Source organism: Vicia villosa, linkage group LG1 (genome assembly GCF_029867415.1).
Source record: "Vicia villosa cultivar HV-30 ecotype Madison, WI linkage group LG1, Vvil1.0, whole genome shotgun sequence".
NCBI lineage: Eukaryota > Viridiplantae > Streptophyta > Magnoliopsida > Fabales > Fabaceae > Vicia > Vicia villosa.
The window spans coordinates 208,450,946-208,470,297 of NC_081180.1; the positions used below are offsets into that span (position 1 = coordinate 208,450,946).

The following is a 19,352-nucleotide window of genomic DNA, read 5'->3' on the forward strand; positions in this document are numbered from 1 at the left end:
AACACTTTGTGCAATTGATGGATTGATTGAATTGATAATCCAAGTATGAACCAGATTATTGCATCGTTGCCATGCTCTGAAGTTGAGATCGTTGACATCTGGTACTTCTATGGATCCGTCAACGAACTGATACTTATTTTTCATTGCTAAAGCTCGCTTCATCTTCATAGACCAAGCATGATAATTTTCTCCCGATAGTACCGGTGTTACACACACAGTTGCAGAATTTTCCGAAGGATGAACATAATACGGATCAAGCGTATCAACAATTTGCGCACTACTACCAGTGTTCCTCGTCATGATTAGGGTTTAACCAAATGTCAACAAAAGATGATTCCACAACAATGATCAATGAATAACAATGAATTTCGAGAAAGAATCGAAATCAGAAACCGAATCAAGACAAAAGCTTCGAGAAAGATTCGAAACACAAAGAATGATTCAAGAAGAATCAATCACAGAAGAAAAAGATACAAGAAGAAAAATGAACAACTTCACCTATCGTATGCAGCGGAAGCAGAGCAGGTCGAACCTGCTCTGATACCATCTAAGTAATGGTGAACTCCATTGATGAAGAAATTGCACTACAAGCTATTAGCGTGAGAACGAAGAAGATGTAAAGAGAAGAAGTAGATTCTGTTATTCATTGATAAGAGAGATGGTTACATTGGTTATACAAGTCTATATATATTTGAGTACAGACTCTAACTAACCTAACTGAAAGTAACTAACTTCTCCACTAACCAATTTGACAGCTGGCATTAATCTAATTCTTCTTCTTCATTATTTGTTAAGTAAGTAACATACTGACAAAACATGAGCAGCTGACTTAAATTCTCCCTGTTGGTCTCTAGCTCCAAATATGGAGTTCTCAAATTTCCAAGGGTAGTTCTTTGACTTTATCAGTCCCTGTCATAAACAATGTTTTATATTGAACAAACAAAGTGTTGTATTTTATCTGAGAGTTATCTTCAATCATATCCACTAGCTAAATTTACATATTTCAAAGATAGAAAAGGATCCCTTAAATACCTCTATCCTCTAAGTTTAATACACGACACTATTTTCCTAAAAGGTAACGTTATTGTTCTGCAAGATCTAACAGAAAAGTTAGAATACAACACTGATTTCTCTAATCTAGTCTTAATGGGTTATTTACCCTTCTGCATAATATATCCCAATCACATGTTTCATTTCCATTGTTCTTTTACTAAACCATAAAAATGTTTTACTATGATTTTTAAAATTCTTTTAGATATTGAATCTCCTTTTGTTAGTTTGGGTTAGTATTTAACATGATTTTGTTAGAAGAAAGAAGATTTTGGGTGTTGAAACCCATGCTCGTCCCCTTTTCTCATTCATCATTGAAATCCAGTTATACAAGTAATGGATATTCTTTACTTTTTTTTTAATGGTAGGTTGTCTTCTATTCTTAGTTTTTTTAAAGTGTATTCTTCCATTGCCTTTAGCTGGTTTTGTTTTTTTGGCTACTTAACTTTTATCCAAATGCTGAGGTGATAAAGTACATACAAAGGCTTCTGATTTACAAGGTATTTATGTCATCTTATAGTTTATAAACATGAAGCTATTAAAAACTGACATTAATATATGCAATTTTAGATAATGTCTTTACGGCAACAAAATGTAAAAAGAAAAGTGCTCCATTGCTTCATCTTATTCTTATCTTAAATTTCCCTCTAACTTTATTCCATTTTTTGTCATCTATAAATGGACCACTTGCAATGCTTATGAATGGTCCCTAGACATTTCATTGTCAATATCTTATTTTTTCACCAGCAGCATAGTGGACACATTAATGTGCTTATCAAATTGAGGTTAAGGATGATGTATAGGTTGATCATATTTTTCTCAACGTAGATAACAGAAGTCTAGGTCTTGCATCAAGGTGGATATTAATCATATTTTTTTCAACATTTTAAATAATATTTCTATATATTAAAATGATATCAAACCTTGCCATTTACTATTTTATTTAGTTAAAGAAATATGAATAATATGAGCAATTTTTCATTATCCAATGTTTACTCAGGTGGGTTTTTTACTCACGTATATTTCGTGTGTAGTGAGGATTAATTTATCCTTTTTTTTTCCAATAGGTAATGGAATTAATCTCAAAACGACAAAAAAACAACAGAACTAACACTACCTTTGTGTTAAAATCTTCTCAGTCATCCTTTGTGTTAAAATCTATTCTTTCAATGTATTAAAATGTTGTAAAACAGTTAATTAAAGTGAAATGTTACAAATTATAATTATTTTGTAAAAGAATCTAATTGGAATACATTGTAAAAAAATTCTACACCGTCAGTGAATCACAACCGTTAATTTATTGGAAGTGTTTGACTTTTATTTTAATTTTTAAAAAAAATAATATAATCGAGTGGTTAAGATGCATTGATAGTGTAAAAAAATTTACGCTGCATAACAATTAAACTCATCATTTATTATTTAGAGAAAAGAGGTCATGCACTGACAGTGTAATATATTTTTACACTGTTAACCAATCACCACAATGTATCCAATTAAATCACTCTTTTATTTAAAAAATAATTTAATGACATGACTTATTGATAGCTTTCTATTGGATGACAGTGTAAAACTATTTTACACAGTGCACTACCTTTTAACTCTATTATTTATATTTATGTTTTTTATAAAATTACTTTTTTTTAAAATAACTCTATTATTTATACTTTTTTCCAAAAAAATTATCCAAATATTCATGTTTCTTCACTATTTTCTTAAATACTTTATTAAAAAAAAATCAGACGCATAGCTCAACCCAATTGAATTTCCACAAGCGAATTGGTCCCTCCTTGGACATTTTAGAAGCTAAACCAAGCGAATTTGTCCTTCCTTAGACATTTTAGAAGGTAAACCAAGCGAATTGGCCCCACCTTTAGATCAAGGAAATCTAATAGGCGTTTCTAGTAGGATAAACCATTCCAATTGGAATCTACATTTTGATCTTCAAAGGAGGCCCCGGTTAACCTTGTAACAACACTTTGCATTTTTTTAAATTAATATCAATTGTATTATAGTTTAATAGGCATCATTATATATAAATAGAGGTGTGGTGTGAATTAATTGTTTCATACGTCTTTTTATTTTCTTAATATTTATCCATCTGTTCAAACATGAATAGTAAAAAACATAGACATATTTTTTATTTTAGTATCAAGTCTCCGGTGAAGATGTGTTTTTGAATTTTGAACAACATGAGAGGACTTGATCTTTTGGTTAGAGAGGGAGATTAATGACAATAAAAGAGTTAGATGTATTGTAACATTATTTTCATTTACTTCCATTGATCCCTAGTGTACTATTAACCTCAACAGCTTCACATTCTCCAACACAACAAAGTAAATTTATGACAAAAATTCTATGCTTCACATTCTCCTACACAACAAAGTAAACTTATGACATTAATTTTATTTACTTACTTATAGTTATTAAGTCTAAATTTTAGTTTTTTTTTTATAATTAATAATGTATTACAAGAAAGTACTATGCGGTACTTTAAACCCAAATACGAAGGAAACAGAAAACAAACAGTCCAGCCCGTTAACAAACACCTACAAATAAGCTAAGGGATTCCTGAACTATTCATAGAAATTACAATGAATCTTCTTCCTATCCCCTATTGCTAACCACCACCAAGAGAACATCAAAATATTGTGAACACTCTCGTTCGGATCGACCACCCCATTATTGAAAATAATATCGTTACGATGACGCCACAAACACCAACACACGACCAGCCAGATTTCCCCGATGCGATTGTTGGTGCAGTAAGGTTTCAAAACAATCACCATCTGTAGAAAATGGTCACAACACAAAGCTTCTTCCACATAATCCAACTGCAGCCAACCGAAAATTTTCCTCCAAACTCGCCTAGCACAGTAGCAGCCAATGAATAAATGATTAACATCCTCCACCTGGTTGCAACCAAACAAACATAAAGATTCTACATCTTCATATATAATACCCCGTTTAACCAATTAGAATTTCGTAGGCAGCCTATCCCGCACCAAACGCCAACCAAAAATTTGCACCTTTGATGGAACCTTTGCTTTTCATAACTCAGCGAAAGCAGTCTTCACCCTATTATCTCCACCCTCCATCACCGAGTCTTGAAGTAATTTTGAATAATAGAACCGCACCGAAAAGCACTTAGTGCCTTGAAACGGCCAAATAATCAAATCATTATTTTGACCAGAAGGCGCAATATGAGCCAACACCGCCTTTAGATCATCTAATTCAGAAGCAGCCTCAGCGTTAAGAACCGTGAAGCAATTATCAAATTGTCATTCCCAATTATTATCAACCCAACATCCCATATTACTAACACTGCATTTATCATCTGTAACAAATTGGTATAAAATTGGAAAAGTAACTCTAAAAGCTCCATGCCCCATTGAATTTCCCATAACGGAGTAGACACTCCATTACCAATCCTGCTAGAAATGAGTGAAGTAAAACTAGTGTTGTCCAACGAATTCCCTAAAACCATTAAGTCTCGCCACGATTGAGACTTGTTGCAATTCCTTCCAACCTTTTTCTTGAACAGAATTCTGTCTATTAGATTTCCGTATCTTAGTTTATTTGGTTTAGGTGGCCACCGGTGAGATGAATTACAAAAGATATCCTAGAAAAAAATTCATTTGAACTGACTTGTCGTATTGGGGGCGTTAATTTGATTGGCGTGGCCTAGAGGAGGCACCATCTCACTTGAATTGCTTTCTAAAATGTTTATTGCATGCGCCAAATTAACTAACTTGTGTTCCGCATCATAATTTTTTTTTATTTGAAACATGAGTATTTTGTAAAATAGTGGAGAAATATGTGATGTCGAATGATATGTCACGACACAAATATCTGTTGATAAATACTATGGAACAAGATGGTAGCAATAACGAAAAATAGTACAGAAAGCTAAAAGACACAAGGAATTGTTTACCCAGTTCGGAACAACCTTCCTACTCTGGGGGCTCCCAAGCCAGGGATGAAATCAATATAGGATAGTATCAATTCGAAGTTAAACTCCCCCGTTTACAATTTCTCACTTAATCACTACCCTTCCTATGACTTCTACCAAAGACTCACCTAGGTATGAGGCCCTCCTCAAATCCCCTCAGTCACAACCCGTGACAAACAACACAAACAATCAAAAGTAGAAGACACTCTTCCAAACACACAATTCTCAATGCTTAAAAGCTTATGAGAATTGACAATACTCTCCTTGCTAAACAGCTTCGGAGATTAAACAACATTCAACACCTACAGGTTTGTGAATGAACAAACATGAAACTTAAAGCACAAAAATAAGGATCCCCAGAACCCTAAAAATACAAAAAGCAGTTCCGCTTAAAACTTTGTTTAGGCCAATCTATTAATAGAATTAGTATTGACTGAATTGGGCCTAAAACCGCAATAAAGAGGCTGTATAAAAATCTGTTGCCTGATCTCTAAGAAAATTTGTTGCCTTAATCTTTGAAATCGTAGCTCCCGGCGTAATATGTTAAATGTCTTCGATCGTATCTAGTGTTTATGGACACTCTTTATACTTTAATGTTGTCTTGTTATATTTATTCATGTAACTGGTACATTTTACTTTCAAGACCATGAGCAGTTACGTTTTATGGTTGAAGTTGTTCTTATACCATTGTTTATTTGATATACAAAGCACTGATGACATTTTATCTTTCTAGAGCATAGAAACATTTTCAGCCATTGTTTCTCATAATGTTTGATATATTTGCTTCATTTTTTATTTTTCTTTAGGTTTCTAATAAAATGAAATGCATTGTTCGGTTTTGAATCTACTTCACTTTGGGTAACAAAACTACTTGCATGTGTTTTCATTAAAATTGAAAGGAATATTCCAAATATGAAGTTCTTAAATTTCCAAATGTTGTTCATTGACTTTATCAGTCCCTTCCATAAAGAATGTTTTATATAAAATAAATAAAGTATTGTATTTTATCGGAGAGTTATCTTCAATCATATCCTCTAAGTTTAATACACAACACTATTTACCTAAAAGGTAACGTTATTATTCTGCAAGATCTAACAGAAAAGTTAGAATACAACACTGATTTCTCTAAACAACATTTCCGCTATTATGTATGGGAGATGTTTCGGTGGTGGGTAAGCATGACTCGATATGGTGGAGAGACGTTTTGATTTCGGATAACTATGAGAGATTGGATGATAAGCATTTTGCGAGAGCGGTGGATTGCAACGTGGGAAATGGTAAGGAGATTCCGTTTTGGTACGCGAGTTGGTTGAATGAGCAGCCTATCTTGGAGGCTTACCCGGACCTGTTTGCTTTGGCGGATAATCATCTAGTGTTTGTTGCCGAAGCTGGTTTTAAAGGGGATGAAGGCTGGAACTGGAACGTAACGGAACTGCTGGCCGTGAGTACTGTGCAGGTTGCGGACAGCAGCTATGTCGCGGCCCTGGCGCAGGAGCTCTCTGTTAGGCTGCAGCAGTGCTGTTTCCGAGAGCAGCAGGCTGATTCCTTTGCGTGGCGCGATACTTCGATGGGTGTGTTCACGGTTAAGTCGTGTTACGATCGATTCAAATCTAATCTCTCGGGTCCTCCTCTTAATGCACACTTGGTCAAAGAAGTGAATTTCTTGTGGAAAGTCAAAGCTCCCGCAAAAATCCTGTTTTTTGGTTGGCGTCTAATTCATAATAGAATTGCAACTAAAGATCAATTATTCAAGAGAGGAGTTTTTGTGGATATTAACGATTTATTGTGTGCTATGTGCTTGAAGAGGGAGGAGTCCTTATCGCATTTATTGGGAGATTATGAGATAACTTTGCGAATTTGGAGGAGGGTGTTTCGGTGGGTTGGTCACGGTATGGAGTTATCCTTTGATGAGTTTGTAGGTTTCTTTGCCCATTGCAATAAAGTGAAGAATTTTACCAAGAGGACTATTATGGTGGTGATTTGGTTGGCGACGGCGTGGTGTTTATGGTTGAAGCGTAATGCTTGTATTTTAAGAAAAGAGTTGTTTAGCTTTTCGGAGAGTATGTCGGAGATTATCCGTTCCTCTTGGAATTGGCTTTTATCTTTCTATAAGTGAGGAGATCTTTGTAATTACCACACTTGGAATATCCTTCCGCTCCTTTGTTTCGAGCTGTAGGAGCTATCCGTTTGTTTGGGCGGAGTATCTCTTTTGCTCCCTTTATTAATCTCATTGCTTATTAAAAAAAATAAAATCAAGTATTAATGGGTTAGTGACTCTTCTGCATAATATATCCCAATCACATGTTTCATTTCCATTGTTCTTTTACTAAACCATAGATCATCCTACCCTTCGACCATTAATTAGTTTGCATAACTGTAATGTTTTACTAAGATTTTTAAAATTCTTTTGAATCTCCTTTTGTTAGACTGGGTTAGTGTTTGTTTAACATAATTTTGTTAGAAGAAAGAAGATTTTGGGTGTTGAAACCCCATTCTCGTCCCCTATTCTCATTCATCATTGAAATCCAGTAATACAAGTAATGGATATTCTTTACTTTTTTTAGGGTAGCTTGTTTCTATTCTTAGTTTTTTTAAAGTGTATTCTTCCATTGCCTTTAGCTGGTTTTGTTTTTTTGGCTACTTAACTTTTATCCAACTGCTGAGGTAATAAAGTACATACAAAGGCTTCTGAATTACCAGGTATTTATGTCATCTTATAGTTTATAAACATGAAGCTATAAAAAACTGAGATTCATATATGCCAGTTTGGATAACGACTTCACTGCAACAAAATATAACAATAAAAAAAGTGTTCCATTGCTTCATCTTATTCTTATCTTAAATTTCCCTCTAACTTTATTCCATTTTTTGTCATTTATATATGGACCACTTGCAATGCTTATGAATGGTCCCTAAGACATTTCATTGTCAATATCTTATTTTTTCACCAGCAGCATATATAGTAGACACATTAATGTGCTTATCAAATTGAGGTTAAGGATGATGTATTAAAATGTTGTAAAATAGTTAATTAAAGTGAAATGTAATAAATTAAAAATTTTTATAAAAGAATTTGATTGGAATACACTGCAAAGAAATTTTATACCTTTAGTGATTTACAACCGTTAATTTGTTGGAAATATTTAATTTCTATTTTAATTTTTAAAAAAATAATATAATCGAGTGGTTGAGATTCATTGACAGTGCATAACAAATAAACTCGTCATTTATTATTTATAGTTGTGTTTTTTCCAAATAAAAATCCAAATATTCATATGTTTCTCCACTATTTTTCCAAAAACTTTATCACAAACAAAAAAAAAAATCAGATGCATAGCTCAACCCAATTGAATTTCCACGCGCATTAGACATTTTAGAAGCTAAACCAAGCGAATTGGCCCCTCCTTTGGATCAAGGAAATCTAATAGGCGTCTCTAGTAGGACAAACCGTTCTAATTGGAAGCTACATTTTGATCTTCAAAGGAGGCCCCAGTTCATCTTGCAACAACACTTTGCATTTTTTTAAATAGATTTTTGTTTCAATAAGCAATGGTATTAGAAAGAGAGAATAAGGGATATTCCTCCCGATACAGACGGAGATTATAGATAGTGGATAACCATTTCCACGAAATGAAAATGATCTCCGACATACATTCTGAAAAACTAAAGGACCCATTATCAAATATGATAGCGTTTCGCCTCACTCAAATACACCACACCGATGCTAGCCAAATTACCGCTACATCTCCCTTCGAACCAACAATCTCACCTTGTCAAAATTAAAAGGGAAAACCTGAAATTCCTCCAAGGTTAACCTGGCGCTGTATCCAATCCACTCTAAAACCTTCTTCTATATGGTCGCGACCACCCGACAACCGCCGAGAATATGTGATAAACTCTCTTCCTCCGATGAACAAAAAACATAAAGCAAGTTGTTATTATCCAAAATACCTCTCTTATGTAAGAGATCCTTAGTGGAAATTCTATTGTGAATGACCCGCCAACCGAAGAGGATGAATAGAGATGTGATGTGAATTAATTGTTTCATACATCTTTTCATTTTCTTAATATTTATCCATCTGTTCAAACATGAATAGTAAAAGACATAGACATGTTTTTTTATTTGAGTATCAAGTCTCCGATGAAGATGTGTTTTAGAATCATCCGAAGTTTTGAACAACATGAGAGGACTTGATATTTTCGTTAGAGGGGGAGATTAATGACAATAAAAGAGTTAGATGTATTGTAATATCCATTGATCCCTAGTGTTCTGTTAACCTCAGCTTCACATTTTCCTACACAACAAAGTAAATTTAATATGATTTTGGTCTTTATAAATATTTCAACTTTCATTTTTAATCTCTATTAAAAAAATTATATATTTTAATCCTTACAAAAATTTCATGCATGCAGTTTTAATCCTTGCTATTTTCTAAAATTTCAAAAACTGTTTAATTAGCTTAAACTTATAATTTTTGAGTAATTTTTTTCATACATGTTTAGAATACAATAAAACATTTCTTTCTCAAATTTTAAAATTTTTTTAAACAAGAAGAATTAAATATGAATTTTTTAAATTTCAAAAGATAATGATAAAAGTAATAAAAATCTCGACTTAGAAATCAAATTTTGAGTTTCTTTTTTTTAGAGAAACTTTTTATAACGTTCTAAACATGTCTTCAAAATAATCATTCAAAAATACACATTGGTTTAATAGGAGAGACTAAAATTACATACATAATAATTTTGTAGGTACTAACATATATTATTTTTTTAATCGAGACTAAAATTAAAAGTTAAAATAATTATAGGCACAAAAATATATTTAACCCTTATTTTATTTACTTACTGTAGTTATTAAATCTAAATAATATATTTTAGTTTTGTAGGTTTAGGTAACCACCAGTGAGATGAATTACAAAAGATGTCCTAGAAAAAAATTCATTTAAACTGACTTGCCGTATTGGGGGCGTTAATTTGATTGGAGTGGCCTATAGGAGGCACCATCTCACTTGAATTGCCTTCTAAAATGTTTATTGTATGCGCCAAATTAACTGACTTGTGTTAGGCATCTTAAATTTTTTTATTTAAAACATGAGTTTTGTAAAATAGTGGAGAAATATGTTAATTTTAAAAAAACCATGTAAATGTATATTATTGTGAAAATTGATGTTAAATGTAAAAAAGAAAAGGAAAAGAATCTATATTACAATTATTTTATATTACATTTATTTTAAATATGAAAAGGAAAAGTAAAAGAAAAGGTAAAAGAAAAAAGAAAAGGAAATGTATATTCCAATTATTAAATGTAAAAGAGGAAAATGAAAAGTAAATATATATTAAAATTATTTTGAATAAGGAAAAGAATTCTAAAAAATAGATTTTTATTTGATGGAGAAAGTATTAATAAATGCATTTTAGAAAATAATATTTAATTTATCATAGAATTTAGGGGTGGAAAAGTGGGCGGCCCGCCCTATTAGGAAGATCCTAAAGTCAAGTCTCACAGTGATTGGAGATAGAGCGGTGAAAGAGTTTATATAGAGTGACACTCTTCACTTTAGCAACTAATTTTGTAAGGAAGAGTTAGGTCAAACTCTAATATGGTATCAGAGTCTATTGATCTGATCATGGGACGTCGACCGTTAATATCCACGCATCAAGTCCAAAAAGAATGTTGGGTCTGAGGGGGTATATTAGGAAAATTCTAAAGTCAAGTCCCACATTGATTAGAGATAGAACATTGAAAGAGATTATATAGAGTGACACTCTTCACCTTACCAATAGATTTTGTAAGGATGAGTTATGTCAAACTCTATTACGTCCCATTTAGGCCTATTCATTTAAATCTGTCCAAAATCGGGATGTGGTAGGACGGACCTGACGGACCTACTTAGAAGTGAGAGGTCAAAATTCAAGTTCACCTCGTTTTCTAGCGAGTCGGCAGGATAGCACCCGCCAAATGTTTTTTCCCTTTAATTACTACTTTATTCATAATTTTTTAAATAATTTAATAATTTATTTATGGTTTTATTTACTATTGTATTTACAAACTTTAAATTGGGTTTATTTTATATTCCATATGTTATTATCATCCAAACAATAATACACACTTTTAAGTGGCTTTAAAAAATAATATTTTATTAAAATTCTAGTATTTTACTAAATAAAAAAAATTTACTATTTCATTACTTCTAAAATTTTAAATTCACATCTCATAAATTATTGATTTTCACATTTGCAACTTGCATTTATTCACTGTGTGAAATAACCTGGAAACAAATTTTTTCAATTACATGGTGACATAAGTCGTAAGGATTTAAATTCCAATTTTTTAACAATTAGGAGAAAAAATTTGTGGATTTCTCTCCCCAAACATTGAATAGTCTTTAGTTCTGTTAAAATGCTTTTAAAAAATTGGGACACTTCAATTTGTTCTCATTAAGAAAAAAACAAATAATTGGTATTATAATTGTAATATCATATACCAATTTTCCTATATATACCCTACATTTTGTGAGATCAATACACACTTGCCATTTCTCATTTTCCTATTTCATACTTATTTTTCTACGTAGAGAAATGGCTTGCGAGACTAAAACATGGTTTGGTTTGTATCTTGTTTTCTTGGCTGCATGCAACATGCAGCATTGTGTTGATTCATCTCAAGTGCCTTGCCTATTCATATTTGGAGACTCCTTCTCTGACAGTGGAAACAACAACTATATTAAAACCACTGCAAAGGCCAATTATTTGCCATTCGGTATCGACTTTCCAACAGGACCAACCGGAAGAGCTACCAATGGAAGAACCAAAGTTGACATAATTGGTAACAATTATCTGCACTATTAAGAACAATTGACATAAATGGCGTATATAATTTTATTTTGAATCAAGACAAGCTAACGTTTGCTGTTAATTGATGTAGGAGAACTACTTGGATTTAAGAAATTCATCCCTCCTTTTGCAAATACTACTGGCTATGATATACTCAAAGGTGTCAACTATGCATCTAGTTCAGCTGGAATTCGTTACGAAACAGGAAAAAAAACAGCGGTATTTCATGGTTCATCTTTATATATAAATGAGAGTGGTATTTATTATTCATAGTAAATTTAAATAAAATATTATATTTGTTCATCATTTTTCTGTTTTGTAAAATTTTTTTTATTAAATATGGTAAGTGTTTTTGGTCCGTAGAGGTATTCCTTTATCTTTTGAGAATTCCCGTTGTACTTTGTGTGATATTGAGGTTGAAAATAGTAACCATTTCTTTTTTGGTTGTAAAGTGGTTAAAGAGATTTGGAATGAAATAGCTCTTTGGTTGGGTAAAGTGGATGGAAAGGAAGAAGAGTGTCTTCCTAATTTTATGGATTGGCATCATTTTTTTCGATCTCATAAGGTGAAGGAAGGCAAACTTGATGTTGTGTGGCTAGCGACTAATTGGTCTTTATGGGGTGTTAGGAATGGTGTTTGCTTTCGGGAGGAGGGATGGAATTTCAATGATATAGTTTGGAATATTAAGACTTTAGTTTGGAAGTGGTCTTTTTGTGGGAAAATTACCCATGCCAATTATTCTTTTTATGAGTTTAGTAGAGATCCCATACTATTTCTCTCATAATTTTAATTGGTTTGTAATTTTCTTTTTGTGGGGTTTTGGCTTTGTGGCCCTTTTGTAAATAGGTTGGAGAACCCTTAGTTCTCCCTCTTATTAATATACATCTTTCTCTTGCCTTTAAAAAAAAAAAATATGGTAAGTGTTTATATTGTATTACTATTAAGGGTTTATATTGGTGTTTGGTATGTTTTATGATTATTATGTTTTGATAACATATTCATATTTTCAAAGATAATGAATGTCACTAATGTAGTGTATTGCAATTTTTATGTAGATTAATAATATCGCATTGGGATTACAGTTACAAAATCACATAATCACAGTGTCCAGAATTGTCGCCAAGCTTGGCGGTTTGCGACAAGCCCAAAATCATTTGTCAAAGTGCTTGTATTATGTTTATATAGGCACCAACGATTATGCCCTAAATTATTTTCAACCAGATCTCTATCCAACAAGTAGCATCTATACCCTTGAACAATATGCTCAAGCTCTTATCGTCGAATTATCCGTTTACCTACAGGTATATGTACTAAAATTGTATATAAAATTCAATGATATAAAACTGCCAATGATAATTTAAATGTTTCTAATAAATTGGTATTTTTGGTGGACAGGTTTTGCATAAGACTTGGGCAAGTAAACTCGTGCTAGTTGGGTTAGATAACATAGGTTGCGCTCCGCTTGAGATTGCTAATGAGGGGAAACTTAATGGATCATGTGTTGAAGAACAGAATGCTGCTGCATTAATATTTAGTCAAAAGCTTAGATCTCTTGTGGATGAATTCAATGCCTTGCGTATTTTTTCCAAAACTATCTTCATAAATACCACTGCAATCACCCTAGACAGCTCAGTTGGTAAACATTTTAATTATTTTCATTTTATATTTTAATATTAATAATGAAACAAATGAAAATATCTATGATTTTGATTCTTAAATATTATCAATAATGCCAATGATCGTTTGTGTTTTAGGTTTTACTGTTACAAATGCTTCATGTTGTCCGACGAAGGATAATGGATTTTGTTTTCCTGATTCAATACCATGCACCGATAGGAATGAATATGTTTATTTTGATGGAATTCACCCCACAGAAGCCGTGAACAACCTTGTTGCATTAGCTTCGTATGATAGCAGTTCTTATCCAGATGTGACTTATCCAATGGATATCAACAAACTTGCTCAGTTCATTAATGGAAAGGAGACTTAGTTTGAATTGCATCTTTATATAATTTCGTGTGTGAACAATAAGCAGTCGTGTTTGTTTTCAATCAATATTGCCTAAAAAAGATTAGGGTTGATGTCCTAGTCCTTAATGTTGTCTTGATGGAGTGTTTTGATGTTGGAATTATTTCCGTTTCATTGTAATATTGTTTTTATCTTTAATAAAGATTTGTGTTCAATTTTATTTTGTTTTATCATAATTGAAAAAATGGTTGAATATGACTGTACAAAACAAGTTGAAATAAAATTATACCATTGGCTTCTCTTTTTTGACATATCTTAAAAGAAACATGTTAATTAATATAGTAACTAAATTTATTCGGTATAATAATTTTTTAAAATTAAGTTACTATACCCTTTCTTTTATAAATAAATTTTTCCTAATTCCAACTTAACGGTGAGGCCACCAGTAAGTTTGATTGTATCCTTGTTACCGATATTACTACGAATAAGTGATATTACCATTTACCTCAATTAGTAATGGGATTTCAATATGGTTTCATAGGTGAAGCAAAGAAGCGTGTCATGGAATGGAATGTGTGTACAATTAATTCGTATTATTTGTTACCTAACTAACCTTCATTTTAATCAATAGAATTTTAAAACATCACCGAATATTTTTTTTTAATAAGCAATTGAATATAAGATATCGCACTAGGGGTGCAACCCTTACATCGAAGATACACTAGAAAGTTTTGTTACAAAGTAATGGAAATTTATACCAATCATAGAAATTTATCCTACTAGGAAGTTCCTTGTTACTAGCCCATCTCCATGAAAAAAACATAATGTTTGATATCACCTCGTCGAAGCTAAAGGTGCCGTCATCAAAAATCATTGTATTTCTCATATTCCAAGTACACCAAATTAAGGCTATCCAAATTGAATTTAGAATAACTTTAATGTTAATGTTTTTCACCTTTTCTTGGATGCTCCCAAAACCCTTGAACTCCTCTAGAGAAAGCTTCAAAACATGCCCCAACCACATATAAATTCTATTCCACATCGCCTTTGTGGCATGGCAATGGAAAAAAAGATGATCCAAAGTTTCCGGATGATTTGAACAAAAAAGGCAATCTATGGAATAAAGAGAAGGCACACCTCTATTGACGAGTTGGTCTTTTAGAGGTAACCTATTGATGAAGAATCTCCACGCAAAAATCATGATCTTTTCCGGAATGCTGGTCTTCCAAATGACTTCCAACAACTTGGTAATTGAAGTTGGCCAAGCTAGCTCCTTTGGATTTGAGACCAAGTGCGACACACTAGACACCGTGAAGGCTCCGTTTGAAGATGGCTATCTTGAACACGACCTATATTAAACAAAACTAAAAAGCATGTATAAATGATTAATAAACTTAGACAAAAAACTTAAAAGTGTAAATTCTTAAACAGACATCTATAAGTTTTTATGTGTAATAAAATTCAGTTGTTGAACACTTACAATACTTTTGTCCAAAACATATCCTTTAAAAAGTTGCAACTATTTTATTATTTTTGAGAGACAAAACTTTCACAAATATTGTTACATGAGAACTTTCGCAAAGATCTTTCACATACCGCATGAAATGTAATCAATACTTTTTATCTTCTTTATTTATATTAAGGTTTCTATTTTATTTGACTAGGATAAAAAATTCTACTACCAACAAACCTTATGAATTTGTGACCTATATTATCGTACGGAATAAGTCCTTATCTTCATTGTTTTTCATCCAAACAAGGTCGCCATGAGAAATATCACCTCTTTCTTATGCTTTCGTATACTAGTTACAATTTACATTCCAAAATTTTCTCTCTTTTATCTCCTCATCCTCCAATCGTTTTATTTTCATAATAAATTACAAAAAAAAAAATTAAAAATTAAATATTGAAATAAACTAAACGTTGCATTCCTAAATTTGTCCTCCTATCTTTTCTAATTGACATACGCTTTGCATTAGACCATATACATAGATACATGTCATTGGCTCCAAAATCAAGGGATCAAGGTTCCCTCTTTCAAAAGCTACAGGAGAAATGAATCTTCTGTCAGTCGATATAGTGAAGTGAGAGCTCAGGTTACTTGAATTAGATATAGTGAAATGAATAGTCCGCAGTTTTTCTCAAGCCCTCTCATCAGGGACCGATCAAACCCTTATCATAGAAAGTGACCTCTCACTCCGGTGTACTTTGAAACGCATAAGAAATCAAGAGTTTCCGCAGTTTTGAGATATTTTTGGATCAAAAGTTAGTTTTACGGCGTGTGCAAAATTCATAACTTTCGACTGGAAGTTCCTTGGTGCTTCAATTTTGTTAATTGCTTGAACGTTTACTTGAATTAAATTGTGAATGATAATTATTGAACTTAATCGTGGTTGATTCTTGAGATATTGTTGTTGATTCTTGAGCATAAATTGTTGAGGGAGAATAATTTTTTATGCTTGATTTCAAATATTGATGCTAATAATTGTTGTTCATGATGATTGAGTTGAAGTGTTGATGATTAGGTTATGCTTGATTCTTTGAATGCGAACATGAGTTATTGAATTGATGTTGAATCAAATTGCCGATTTTTTTTAATTATGCACTTAATTGATTCTTGAAGCAATAATGTTGTAAAAATCTGTATTTGGTTAAATGTTGATAATCTTGAATTTCGATTGCTAATTGCTTTGTTGAGTACTATTTCGTTGATAATTTTTTATTCCGATTGACAATTGTTGAATGTATGAAAATTCCATAATTATGTGATTTATGTGCTCGAAACGGTACTTTTCATGAGAAATTTCTGTTTGCAATATGCTTGCGCTTTGATGTCGATTTAACTTGAACCGTTACATGCTTTTATGCACTAATTTGCGGTATTTAATGTCGAATTTGGTGGAATTTAATGCATGATGTCATTTCTTCCCGGAATTGGAAATGTTCCATAGTTTACTTTTGGAAATTCACTTGTTGGTTGCTTATACTTGTTTATGCGTTTAATGACAAATCGTGTTGTTAAATTTCTATTTCAGTGCGATTTCGTATGCGTTTCTTCATGTGTGTTGTTGTCTCGTTTATTTCATAACATGTAATTTGTGATCCGAAATTCGATTTAAGCATGTTGTCATACCCTAACTCTAGACCTCCATGAGATGTTACATCATATAACATCTCAACTACTCCATCATCTCAAAACAGATATCTAGAGGAGTCACTTGTTCACCAAGTACTTAGATTAGGGTTTCGAGCCAGGAATTTCAGGAAAAGGATCAATCAATATTTGAAATTGATCCTCAACATAATCAGAGAGCTCAAAATTCTCCATGAATTTACACTTGATGTCCAATCTCAAAGCATCAATCCTCAAGTCCATCAAGGCACCAGATTATGGTTTTGAGCCTATCATGGCTTTCACTTGGGAAGACTCATAAAGCTTCAAAGAATGATTCAAAGAGCTCAAGCATCTTCAAATAATTCCCACATCAATATCTAATGCAAGATGTATTTCAATTCAAGCTCAACAACTCCCAAATTCATCTCGTCCACAATTAGGGTTTTTGACCTAATTCACCTAGAAAGTTGACTTTTGACAAGGACAAGATCCCATGGCTCAAATCGTAGTTCAAGGGTCTCCAATAATTTATTATAATTTACTCACATCATTCATTTGAAGAGGAGAGCTTGATTCAATTATTAGGTCAAAACAATCCTAAAAAGGAAAAGATTCAACCCAAAGGCCCATGGACCTTCTTGGTCCTCAAGATTAAGAACCTGGACGTACTTGTGTCCAGGTGCGTCCAAGTGCAAAAAAGGATCAAAAATAGTTTAAAAAGATGGAAATGCACCAAGCGGGAATTGAACCCGTTACCTTTTGTGTGCAAGCCTTACTTCCTAACCAACTAAGTTATGTTATTTGTTTGAAATAAAAAGCCAATCGAAAGTGTATGAAGCATATGCAAGCATTCTTCTATTTATTAAAATATAATAATTTAAGAGTAAATGGTTATATTTTAAAATAGACATTAAATTGAATATTTATAAAAATAGGATATCAATGTAAATGAACCCTAAATTTTTATAAAACCCAAATTTTGAAATAGCTTCAGATTTTTGAAAAGTGTGGGCAAATTTTGGGGTATGACATTCTTGCATAACAATAATCCAGAACTCTCAGTCAGGACTTCCTTGAAATTCTTTGGTTCAACTTTTGAAACAAAGAAGGAGTTTGACACAACTTCGCTTAACCTGGTGGTTACCCCTTTATTCATATCTCTTATGATATGCTTCTTAGGATGATCTTTCTAAATCCTGATAGAGGGTCCTTTATCAGCTATCTTAATGTATGTGGTTCAACATTTACATTGGAGTCACCGCCATTACCAATTAGAGGATGGGATGTTTCAAAATTCTCTGTAGGAGAAGATGTCTCAGCATTGTTTCAACATCATCTACGACATCAACTTCTTTAGGTGAGTCATCAACCACCATATTTATGGACTTCATCATCACCTTTGTTCTTGTATTGAACACTATATATGCTCTATTGTTGGTAGAGTGTCCCATAAATATTCCCTCATCATTTTTAGGGTCCATTTTCCTTCTCTAGTCTTGATCATCAAGAATGTAACATTTACTTCCAAAAACATGGAAATATTTCACAGTTGGTTTCTTTCCTTTCCACTGTTCATAGAGAGTAGCCGAAGTTCCATATCAGATAGTTACTCTATTGTGGATATTACATGCACTGTTCATAGCTTCAACCTAGAAATAATATGGGTGTTTCTTAGCATGAAGCATGACCGTTGCACATTCTTGGATAGTCCTATTTTTGCGTTCCACCACCCCGTTTTATTGAGGAATGATGGGTGATGAGAACTCATGACTAATACCTTTAGCAGAACATAATTCTTTAAATTTTCTATTCTCAAATTCCTTCCCATGGTCACTTCTGATTCTGACCATATTGCATCCTTTCTCTCTTTGGAGCCTTTGACCCAGTTCTTTGAAGATTTCAAAGACATCAGACTTCTCTCTGATGAAACTCACCCAAGTGAATCTTAAGAAGTCATCAACAACTACATGAGCATATTTCTTTCCTCCAAGACTTACAACTTGCATTGGTCCCATTAAGTCCATGTGAAGTAGCTCAAGGACCTTAAACATGGTAGTAAGATGTTGAAGATGATTACGAGACATCCTTGTTTGCTTCTTAATTTGACATTAACCATAAATATTTTCTTCATCAATCTTTAATTGGGAAACACCTCTGGCAGCTTCACTTGATAAGACCTTCTTCATACCTTTTAAGTGTAGATGCCCAATTTTTTGAGGCCATAGGTTAGCTTCATCCTTATTTGACATCAAATAGGTAGAGAACCATTCAGTTTTTCGAGGACTCCATAAGTAACAATTATATTTTGATATGATTCCCTTCATGATAACCTCACCTCCATCATTTGTTACAAGGCATTCCGACTTGTTAAAGTTAACTTTTAAACCTTGGTCACATAGTTGACTAATACTAATCATCTTAGTAGTTAGCCAC

At 32.7% G+C, this 19,352-nt stretch overlaps 1 pseudogene; it reads left to right on the forward strand.

Annotated features, from left to right (window-relative positions):
* The first annotated feature begins 11,542 nt into the window (after positions 1–11,542).
* Positions 11,543–13,861, forward strand: LOC131622155 (GDSL esterase/lipase At5g45670-like; annotated as a pseudogene).
* The last annotated feature ends 5,491 nt before the right edge of the window (positions 13,862–19,352 follow it).